The sequence below is a fragment of the Saimiri boliviensis genome, chromosome 4 (assembly GCF_048565385.1).
Source record: "Saimiri boliviensis isolate mSaiBol1 chromosome 4, mSaiBol1.pri, whole genome shotgun sequence".
NCBI lineage: Eukaryota > Metazoa > Chordata > Mammalia > Primates > Cebidae > Saimiri > Saimiri boliviensis.
This window is the reverse complement of record NC_133452.1, coordinates 108,976,479-108,988,764: the sequence shown is the minus strand read 5'-3', so window position 1 is coordinate 108,988,764 and position 12,286 is coordinate 108,976,479. Positions and strand designations below refer to the sequence as shown.

At 37.9% G+C, this 12,286-nt stretch overlaps 1 long non-coding RNA gene across 3 annotated transcripts in view; it reads right to left on the bottom strand.

The window, feature by feature from the left end:
* The window catches only part of LOC141584318 (uncharacterized), an 885,764-nt gene that overhangs the window by 715,873 nt on the left and 157,605 nt on the right, over positions 1 to 12,286 (bottom strand). Inside the window, exons 4-5 of one of the 3 annotated variants that reach the window (XR_012517305.1) lie at positions 867 to 959; positions 340 to 433 (exon numbers count right to left, since the gene is read on the bottom strand). The exons of the other annotated variants lie outside the window; for them this stretch is intronic. This is a non-coding gene — a long non-coding RNA (uncharacterized LOC141584318). The remainder of the gene's footprint in view (positions 1 to 339; positions 434 to 866; positions 960 to 12,286) is intronic. 3 annotated transcript variants of the gene reach the window in all.

Genomic DNA, 12,286 nt, shown 5'->3' with positions numbered 1-12,286 from the left:
AACATGGAGAGAGACCTTGTCTGAGGCATGATGTAAAAGAAATACCTAAAGCTGAGGGTGAAACAGATGTTTAGAATAACTCCCAGGCAAACCAATCCATGGCAAACTCACCAATGAGGTAGAAGACCATGAAGCGCTGAGAGAAATGAGAGGAATAATAAATTTATCAACTCCTGACTAGATTGACTCAAAACCCCACATTAAAGTCCTAGGAAAAGGACATGTGGACAGAAAGACATGTGTCCTGCTATCAAGAAGATTTACACTCATTATATATTTAGAGAATCATCATAGTGCATGAGCTGGGCAGCTTGTAAAAAACAAAAACTTATTTCTTACAGTTGTAGAGGCTTGGAAGTTTAAGATCACAGTCCTGGCAGATTCAGTGTCTGATGAGAGCCTGCTTTCTCATTCATAGACAGCTGTCTTTTCCCTGTGTTCATATGATGAAAGGAACAACGGAGAATCATGCAGTCTCTTTTTTATAAGAGCACTAATCCCATTCATGAGGGCTCAACCCTAATCAGTTAATCACCTCCCAAAGGCCCCACTTCCAAATGCCATCACACTGGGGATTAGATTTCAACATATGAATGTGGAGGGGGAAGGGGACACAAACATTAAGTACACTGCAAGAAATATTTGTCTTGATATTTCATGATATAAGGTAAGTTCTCTTCCGCTGTTCCTGTGGACAGTACCTCCTACTGGTAGTGTCATGGTGGCTGAGGTGGTCTCTTAATAAGCAAAAAAGAGAGGGGACCTCTCTTTTGGCTGTATTCAGTCAGAGGAGTCCTACAACAGTGTTACTCATACTATAATGCATTGAAGAAGTTAATTAAATAGTCCTTTCAGCATTCACTCACAGTCTTCTCTGGAACCAGAACTTAGACAAGCATCCTGAGTGATGGAAACCCTTTCATGGAGGGAGTACCAGACAGTTTGAAGCCATTTCATGTCTACAGTAAAAGAGGAGAGAAAATAAACAGAAAACAGGAATATCAGGGTAATTCTTGCTAGCCCAATCTACACAACTAAATTTCTGGTAAATAGTAATGGTACAGAAGCAGAGCTGGGTTCATGGGTCTATGACCTATACATTTACACAGATTGTTACATTTGGTTTAATTGCTCACCTTTCACCATATTGAAATTCTTAACAATTTTTGAACAAGTGACTCCACATTTTTATTTCATACTAAGCCCAGAAAATACATAGCCAGTCCTAAATTATAATATAAAACTGAATGTGATAGCTCTACAAAATTCCCTGCCTGCTGGAAATATGGTTTTCTAGAGTTTTATTCATTCCTATAAACAATGTTTTTAAGGTTATATTGTCAAAGTAGTCTAGGAATAGCATTTCCAACATTCTACCTGATAATATAGTTTCAATGTTTTTCTAATAATGATAATTTTCTCAGAAACATCCAGGTGACCACTCAAGGGGTATAGAAGCTAATCTAAGCTGTAGGCTACCAGTGCTTGGAAAACTTCTGTGAATTCTATAGAACTTCTGCTAGACTCCAAAGGATCCACAAAAGCACCAGGATATCTTTAGGTATTCATTCTCCCACCCTTTCTTGAATAGCCTCAGGTACAAAAGAAAACAAACATTCTCCCATAATCTAAAGATGTTCCTGCAATGATAAAGGAGGAGAAGGAGTAGAGGGATAGAAGAAATGGGAAAGTAGGCAACAGAGGCAAGAGGAAACTCTTTCAAGGTAGACAAAATCATCAAATTGTGAAATGCTATAGGGTGATAAAGAAGGATAAAGCCAAAGAACACATTTTTTAATAATTGGACCTTTTAGAGGGAAATTTCTATAGTGTGGTAGAGGTTGGCCCCAGGATTTGAAGAGAGAATGGGAAATGAAGAAAAGAAATTGTGTGTAAAGACTATTTCTAAGTATCTTGTGGAAGACAAGAAAAAAATAGAATGATAGGTCAAGTGGGTATCACTGACAGGAGAAGGAATGTGAAATGAAGGCTTTCCTAGGCTCCATATCAGAGAGATCTCAGCCAGGTAGTCAATCCTCTTCCGAGTAAAAATAAAAAAATTAGCAGGGCATAGTGGCCAGCGCCTGTAATCACAGCTACTCAGGAGGCTGAAACAGGAGAATCACTTGAACCTGGGAGGCCGAGGTAGCAGTGAGCCGAGATTGCACCAGTGCACTCCAGCCATGGTGACAGACTGAGATTCTATCTCAAAAATAAACAAATAAATAAAAATTAAATTTTAAAAATTATATCATCTTAAAACTAAAAACCAAGAGTAATAAATTTTAATTCCTTATCCAAAATACATTAAAACTATGCCTAAAGAATGAACATGCTCCAATTAGTAATGTTAAAGCCTAAGATCATTTTAGATCAATACAGTTCAAGTTCCCTCCAAAGTAGGAAACAAGATAATTTACTTGGCTTACAATGTACTAGAATCAGTTTTATGAAGGAAATGTCTATTATATATTGATTTTGTCTATTTAAAGCTTAGTATTTTAATTTGCTTTTGTTACTGGCTAAAGATACCAGGCCGAAGGCATCATTACCATCATTCTAAGAAAGCAAAATGACATCAAATTAAAAAGTAAGAGATTTGGAGACAGGCAATGTTGGCTTATACACTAGATCTATAATTTACTAGTTGACAGCTTTCAAAAGTTCCTACTATCCCTCAGTCTCTATTACACTGTCTAGAAAAGGAAGGTCATAATAACATTTCATCAGGTATTTGTGAGGATTAAAATAGGTAATTTGTGCGATGGGCCTGTAGTGTTTATTATTATGTTTTCTGACTAGCCAGTACTTTTTGAACATCCTTCCTTGGTTTGGGAAATTTCTTGTCTTATAGCCCCTCCTCCTGAAAGTATACGCCAATAACCCTGACCTAGGTACAGTCTGCCTAGGTTAGGGTTCTTGTCTTATACTTTCAGGAGGAGAGTCGAGGTACTTGGCTTAGACTTTTATGGCCCAGCCCGACTCCCAAGGCGGATGCCTTTCCCAGTGGGCATTCCCAGTTTGGGCAGTATAAACTGATGCTTATACTAGATCAGGATCTCAAAGGAATGATCCAACAATGTGATTTCAGCTAAGATCGCTTCATAAACTAATGTATTTTATTATTTTTTTTTTGTTAACCTTATCTTATGTAACTAATGTAATTTAATAAACACTTTTGGCAAGACTGTTGAAGTGGTTTTAATTATTAACAAGAAACCGTGATTGAAGCAATCTCTATATTCAAGCATAACATGAAATATATATCCAACAGATGATAGCTCCCCATCACCCCTCTTTACAGAGTCCACTATATTAAAGAATGTTAGTTCGAGACCAGCTTGGCCAACATGAGGAAACCCTGTCTCTACTAAAAATAGGAAAATTAGCTGGGCATGGTGGCAGGTAGCTATAATCCCAGCTACTCAGGAGCCTGAGGCAGGAAAATATCTTGAACTCGGGAGGCAGGGGTTTGCAGTGAGCCAAGATTGTGCCACTGCACTCTGGCCCCAACTCTGTCTAGAAAAAGAAGACTGTTAATAACAGTTAACCTTTTTTCAATACTTGGTAGGAGTCAGTGAGAAAACTAAAGCATACTGATTATGTTAATTTCCAAAGTTCCAATTGCTAATAAATGGTAGAACCCAGGTTGGACTATCATCATCATAAATAAAACCTATTTTATGGATAAGGAATTTGCAGTACAGAGAAGTGAATAACCTCTCAATGTCACAGGGCTCATAAAGATAGCAGCCAGGATGTCATAATATACTACTATGCTTTTCTCTAATTTCAATCATATAGCAATAAGGCTTATCCTTTTAACATTATTTACCAATTACAAAGACAATTGAAATCTTGGTTCTAGAAGAATTCTTTCTCTTTGACTTCTGAATAGACATAATAAAAAGTCCCACCCTACTTACTGTGAATGAAATCCTATCTTTTTGTCTTCAAGTTGTCTTCAAAATGAGTTCAGACTAGTGGCATATTCTATGCCTGAAGAGTAAGTAACTAAGCCATTATTTATTGATCGATCCTGATGTCCTATTATCTTCCACTCTGGAACTAAAAACTCTAAATTATATAGTCAATAAATCTCATAGGGTTCATTACAGTTACAGAGTTGAGACATTAATTCCTGATTTTGGTACTTTTGTTGGTTAGCTATCTATATAACACCAAATAAATGAAAACAGCGTTATCTACGAAAGGCCCTTCACTACTGAAAGCTGTAATTCTCTCTATTATATACCAACTCCATTCAAGTTGTTAAATGGGGCTTTAGCACTTAGGATACTTGAGGTAGCTGCTGTTGTTCTGATAGTAAAATAGATAAAAGACTGTCATAACATATAGGAGACACTGAATAGGTATCAGTTGAATTTATTTTTAAATGAATACATATGACACCCATGCTTTTTACTATTAGGCTGAACAAAAATTAAACAATTTACTTTGTAGCTGGAAATGTTTTTAAAAACAAGAAAGGTAAGATTTTAGCTTTGCACATCCTAGATTAGATGACTGATAGCATTTAGAACATTGCCTTCTCAATTTCTCCCTTTTGTGCTTGTCACATTCCTGGAAATACAATAAACAGAAACGTATAAACCACCGATATAGAAGCAAAACCCTATTCAGTGTTCCTGTTCACATTAGATCAGTAAAACACAAAACCTGAAAAGATACTCTTAATCTCATTTCAACCATAACCACCAAATTTGAACACTCATTGGGGAAATTTGTCCACTTGTAAACACTTTACACTCATTTGAGACATCAGACTTGTCTTTTAACATCTCTAATATATGTGTGACACAACAGTGCATATTGAATGCCAAATCCACAGGTTCAGAAAGAAGAAACTAGGCAACATTTGAGAAAGAAAAGTTAAACTCATTTTTTATTAAATCCATTTGATCATGTGTTATGACCTCATTACTTTGCAACTCTTTTTTGTTGTTGTTGTTTGTTTTGTTTTAGTTTAAGAACAAAGGGAAGCACCAAAAACAGTAGCAAATCTCTTTGGATAGTGTTGGGACAACAGACGCACGTACAGGGTAACTGAAAATTGGCAAATCAGGAGGGAGGGCATTTCAGGGTGTGGGTAGCAAGCCTATCATTGAAAGACAAAAGCTTCCAAGTCTCCAAATACGATACAGCTTAAGGCCTGCTGTTCCTGAACCTATAATAGCAGAAGCTGTGGAATCCTTAAAGTCAGAAGGCAAGTTTGTACGCAAGTAGATTACACCATCATTGAGGCCTGATGCTAAAGGCAGAGAGATAGCATGTGCACATAGACATTGCGGGGCCACAGCAAAGGCTGTTAGAAATAAAATGATATGGTAGTCACATGAAAATAATGACAAAAAAAAAAAAAAAAAAGACCTAGCTTCCTTGGCTCCGCATGAAGATGATCCCCCCTCTGCTAATTACAGTAAATGCCAAAGATCTAACATCTTTCCTGCAGACCCACAAGGGAGATGTATGAGAAAATACTGGTAGGACGCTTGCAAGACTGAATTTCCAAAGCAGCTTCAAAGGGAATTATAAGAAAGATGTTACAACATCAGGGGAAATCAGTACTGTATTGCAAAGGAAATGTTTAATTGTACAGAGATAACTCTTTTTTTGTACACATGTTCCAACAGTAGATTCATAAAAACTTAAATGAACCTAACATAGTTATAAGAGACAGCACGTGACATGAAGGAGCAGACCACTAACATTTTGGTAGTATATCTCAGTGTTCCTTGGTCATTGGTAATTCGTTCCGAGTACAAAAAAAAAAAAAAAAAAAGTCCTGCTTATTCCCCTATCTATCTTCCTCCCTCCTATTTATTAAGTGAAACTCTCAGTAAAAGTTAGTTATTATTTTGCTTAATTTGATATTAAACCATTAGGAGTGATGAGAATTCCCATGGGAATTTCTCCTGCCAAAGAGACCTCTTCTTAACCAAGGTCACTCTCCAATTGGTAGATGCCTTTCACTCTCCCAATGGCAGGCATTTCAGGAAGAACAAACATTTTGTCAGCATTCCTTAAAATACACCTTGACCCGGGCGCGGTGGCTCAAGCCTGTAATCCCAGCACTTTGGGAGGCCGAGGCGGGTGGATCACGAGGTCGAGAGATCGAGACCATCCTGGTCAACATGGTGAAACCCTGTCTCTACTAAAAATACAAAAAATTAGCTGGGCATGGTGGCACGTACCTGTAATCCCGGCTACTCAGGAGGCTGAGGCAGGAGAATTGCCTGAACCCAGGAGGCGGAGATTGCGGAGAGCCGAGATTGCACCATTGCACTCTAGCCTGGGTAACAAGAACGAAACTCCGTCTCAAAAAAAAAAAAAAAAATACACCTTGAAGGTGACTGCATGTTCTGACTAAGCCTAACACTAGCTGTGTTAGGTACTTTGGATTTGTACCCTGGAATTTTTTATAGCATTTTCATTTATAAAAGATTTTGAGCCTCACTAAAAAAATGAGGTGAAGTAGCATCTTTTCATCACATACATTAAAATTAAATTTTTAATTACTAGGATCAAATAAAAAATTCACTTGTCAAGGAGTTTCTTTAAAAGATACTAGAAATAAAATCTACAATATTGCATCTTCTCATCTCTTTTTTGAAAACTAATTTCAAGAAAAATATAAGCCCATTATTATTCTATTTATATCATAACAACTTGACTCTATAACTACACATTTATTCAATACATTAAACATCTTAAAAATGCCCAACTCAAAATGATACATAAAATATTACAGAAGAGAACTGAACATAGTTTAAGATATTTATTTCTAAGTAAGAGATATTTGCTGGGCATGGTGGCTCATACCTATAATCCCAGCACTTTTGTAGGCTGAGGCAGGAGAATTGCTTGAGCCCTGCAGTTGAAAATCAGCCTAAGCAACATAGCAAAATCTCAACTCTACCAAAAAAAAAAAAAAAAAAAAAAGTAGATGGGCATGGTGGTACATGCCTATAGTCAGTCCCAGCTACTCAGGAGGCTAAGGCAGGAGGACTGACTAAGCCCAAAAGGTCAAGGCTGCAGTGAGCCATGTTTGTGCAACCGCACTCCAGCATGGGCAATGAAGCTGTTCAAAAAAAAAAAAAAGAGAGAGAGAGAGAGAAAGAGAAATCTCAAATCTCAAAAGGCGAAAAATTTTACATTCTATCATGAGCCAAGAGCTAGGATAATGATCATAGGTCTACTAAGCTATAGTTCTAGTCATGGTTTCTTACACAAAGTGTGATGATTACTTTTGTGGGTTAACTTGACTGGCCATGGGGTACCCAGATATTTGGACAAATATTCTGCTTATGTCTCTGGGGGTGTTTTGGGATGATACTAACATTTGAATCAGTAGACTAAGTAAAACAGATTGTCCTCCCTAATATGGCTAAGCCACATTCAGTCAACTTAAGTCCTGAATAGAAAAAAAAAAAAAAAAAGGCTGAACTTCCCCAGAACATCATGTAAATAAGAGAGAATTCCTCTTGTCTGACAACTGAAGTTGGAGCACTGGTCTCTTCCAGATTTGACTCATACCAAAATACTGGTACTTCATGGGTCTTGAGCCTTCTGGCTTTCCAACTGAAGCTTACACTAACAGCTCTCCTTGTTCTCAGGCCCCAGACTTCAGACTTGAACTTGAACTACACATTGGCCCTCCTGAGTCCCCTCATCTCTTGTTAACTGCAGATCTTGGGACTTCTCAGCCTTCATAATTGTGTGTACCAGTTGCTTCTAATAAATTAAATACACACACACACACACACACACACACACACACACATACACACACCCCTATTGGTTCTCTTTCTCTAGAGTATCCTGACTAATACACCAAGTTGCAGGCAAACAGTGTTGTAATGAAAGAAAGGAAATCACTAAACATGTAGGTGACCCAAATTTCCCTTTTCTGGATAACTTTGAAGAAATTAATATTTATGAATAACAGAATAAACTCTATTTCCAATAAGTAGATTAAGATTAAACCTTTGTTAAAAAAATAACATGTGTACAAGACAAAAACTTTCTTAATGGGCCAGTGGTTCAAAACCAGAATGAGTAACCCATGCAAAACATGCATGGATTACTCCCAGCACTTTGAAAGGCCAAGTTAGGAGGATCAATTGGGCCCAGGAGTTCAAGACCAGCCCGAGAAAGATAGCAAGACCCTGTCTCCACAAAAAATAACGTTAGCTATGGTGGCATATGCCTGCGGCAATAGCTACTTGGGAGGCTGAGCTAGGAGGATCATTTGACCCTGGGAGGCCAAGGCTGCAGTGAGCCAACATCAAACCACTGCACCCCAGCCTGGGCAACAAAGCAAGATCCTGTAAAAAAAAAAAAAAAAAAAAAAAACTGACTAGAAAAAGGACCCCCCAAAAAAGCAGAGGTCATACCAAAAAAATTTTTTAAAGAAAAAAAAGTCCCATTTGTCCTATCATCATTGGGAAAAGGAAGCAAAGAGAATGGCAACACTAAGTGTGACCAAAAGCAACTCAATGGCTTCTCAAGAAGGAGACTTAGTTTTCAATATCTGGGATGTTTACATGAAAATGCAATATTTTCTTCTCTTTAAATTCATAACAATGTCTCTCAGTTCAACACCTACCACAAATTTGCAACAAAGTTTTAAATTCATCATATAACAGAAATTTATAGTCAACTGAAGTTTTGTTAACTAATGAAATCTGTTACAAGCTACTGTATTAAATATTTTGAAGGAATAATAAATTCACTTTAAAGGCTCCTCACTCTTGAGAAAAAGATAAACTCTTCAATAAAGAGTGTTTGCACATTGGGTGAGGGGGAGAATATAGTGGACATCTTCATCTCATACCAAATATAAAATAAATTCCAGATAAACTTAAGAGCTAAATATAAGGTAAAAACATAAAACTGACAGAAGAAAATATACAATATCATGTTATCGGCTTTTGGTGGACAAGGTCCCCTAGGCAAGATCTAAAACTGAGAATTCATAAATAAAAAGACTACTAAAAAAAACCACTTATCTTCTACTATATAAAATAAGTCACGGTCTTCAGTCCCTACTCCCAATCCAGCTAATTAACACTGAAGTCTTGTAGGAGATGCTATCGTTGGCAGTTCTAGCAAATCTCTCACTAACGCAAGATTCAAGCAATCAGATTAAACCCCACTCAACTCTTCAGCTAGAGTCGCCTCTTGATTTGCTACTTGGTGCTTCAGGAACAGCTCAAGTATTTGAGGGGTCACAATTCATAGAAGTTAGAGGGGTTATTTCTAAGAAAAAAAATTACACCTATAAAATTAGGTATATAATTGAATATGTATTTAAAATAAAATAAATGATAACATAAAATTTAAAATATATAACACAAAAAGTTTTAATACAGAAAAATAACATAGTATTTTTATTTTCTGACTATATATTTTCCATATTTTTGCTTCCTACTCTTTGATCACATTTTTTGAAAATTGTATAATATTTTCTAGAAACAATAAAAGGATAATCTTTCTTCTATAAAAATTGATGGAAATTGTGTTTTATTAATAGGTTCACAAAGGTTTCTTTTGAGCTTTCCAACATGGGCACCAGAGCACATATTCTTAGTCACTTTGGTCATGATTCTGGATAAAGTAAGAGTTTTCCTGGAAGCAATTCCTACACAGAAAGGCCTAACAATAGCTTAACTATGTACAGAGGTGACTGAGAACTATATGTAGCCTACTGACTCCAGAGTAACTGATGATCTGTCTCATTCTCACCTTACCCAGATCTCAAAACTACCCATAATTGCAAACCCACTTTCCAAGAGAAGAAATGGGATCAAGGAAAAACTGAAATGTAAAGACAATAGTTTTAATTTCATATAGTTAAAATCTCTTACTTTGCAAATTTTACAAAGGCATATAACCCTATAAAAGCATTGCTAGGATCCCTCACAGAGCTGTGGAAAATGCCCTAGTCAGTGATAGACCCTGAAACTTAAGTGTAATTAAATTAAAAGTAAAATTAATGTCTGGTTTCTTTCCATATAGAACAATGAACAAGGAGCTGGAAAAATGAGAGGCAAATAAGTGACTTAAACAGTGATTTCAAGAAGTCCATAATCACAAGTCAGCACACATCCTGCTACTTCTAGGTAGGGGGACAGAGGCATTGCTGGTGTGAAGTAGGGAAAGAAATAGGATCAGAATCAAATGTTTTAGGATATATCACAGAGTAGGAGTCATATAAGGATTGAATATACAGCATTACACTTAAGACATCCATGAGACATCCATGTAGGATTTGTAATGTAAGGGTTCTCAAGAGGAAGGAAGGAGAGAGAAAGGAAAGCCTGGGACTGGCTAAATATATACACAATTTGTTTAACTCCCACAACAATCCTGGGTATTATCATGCCCATTTCACAGATGGAACCGAACATCAAAGAAGGTATGTAACTTTCCCCAGGTGACAAGCTAGTAAGTACTAACCCTGATCCCCTGATTTTCTACCTGTACTCACTGGCAGTAAGCCTCTTTCATGCATCCTAGATAGAAAATTCCAAAACATAGGGACTTTTTAATAAAATGAATGAAGTGGTTTGGCTGAGTCCTCACCAAAATCTCATCTTGTAGTTTTATCCCCATACGTTGTGAGAAAATGTGGGGTTGGATCTGGTGGCAGGTAATTTAATCATGGGAGCAGTTACCCTCATGCTGTCCTCATAGTAGTGAGTGAGTTCTCATGAGATCTGATGGTTTTATAAGGGGCTTTTCCCTGACTTGACTCATTCTTCTCTCTCCTGCTGCCTTCCAAAGAAGGAAATGTTTGCTTCCCCTTCTGCCATGATTTTAAGTTTCTTGAGGCCTCCCCAGCCCTGTGAAAGTGTAAATCAATTAACACTCATTCCTTTATAAATTACCCCAGTCTCAGGTATGTCCTTGTAACAGCATGAGAAAAAATTAATACAGTAAATTGGTACTGCAGATAGTGGGGTGCTTATATAAGATACCCAAAAATGTGGAAGCAAGCAACTTTGGAACTGGGTAACATACAGATGTGGGAATAGTTTGGAAGGCTCAGAAAAAGCCAGGCAAATGTGGGAAAGTTTGGAACTTCCTAGAGACTTGGAGGGCTTAGAATACTAGAAGATATAGAAAAGTTTGGAACTTCCTAGTGACCTGTTAAATGACTTTGACCAAAGTGCTGACAGGAATATGGACAGCGAAGTCCAGGCTGAGGTAGTCTCAGATGGAGATGAGGAACTTCTTGTGAATGAAGTAAAGGTCACTCTTACTATGATAAGAGAGTGATGCATTTTGCCCCTGCCCTAGAGATCTGTGGAACTTTGAACTAGAGAGTGATGATTTAGGGTATCTGGCAGAAGAAATTTCTAAGCAGTAAAGCATTCAAGAAGTGACAGAGCATAAAAGTTTGGAAAATTTGCAGCCTGACAATGCAGTAACAAAGAAAAATCCATTTTCTGGGAAGAAATTCAAGCCAGCTATAGAAATTTGCTTAAGCAATGATAAGCCAAATACTAATCACCAAGACAATGAGGAAAATTTCTCCAGGGCATGCCAGAGTCCTTCATGACAGCCCCTCCCATCACAGGCCCAGAGGCCTAGGAGGAAAAAATGGTTTCATGGGCTGGGCCCAGGACCCTCCTACATTGCACGTTCTTGGGATTTGATGTCCTTCATCCCAGCCACTCCAGCCATGGCTAAAAGGGGCCAAGGTTCAGCTTGGGCCATGGCTTCAGAGGATGCAAGCCCCAAACCTTGGCAGCTTCCACGGAGTGTTGAGCCTCCAGGTGTACCAAAGTCAAGAATTGAGGTTTGGGAGCCTCTACCTAGACTTCAGAGGACGTATGGAAATGCCTAGATGTCCAGGGAGAAGTCTGCTGCAGGAGCAGAGTTCTCATGGAGAACCTATTCTAGGGCACTGTAAAAGAAAATGTGGGCTTGGAACCCAAACACATAGTCCCCAATGGGGCACTGCATAGTGGAGCTGTGAAAGGAGGGCCAACATCCTCCATACCTCAGAATGGTAGATCTACCAACAGCTTGCATCATGCATCTGGAAAAGCTGCATGCACTCAACACCAGCCCATGAAAGTAGCCATGTAGAAAGCTGTACCCTGCAAAGCCACAGGAGCATGCTGCCCAAGGTGGGGGAGCCCAACTCTTGCATCAGTGTGAACTCAATATGAGACATGGAGTCAAAGGACATCACTTTGGAACTTAAAGATTTAATAACTGTCCTATTGAATTCCCAGCTTGCATGAGGTCTGTA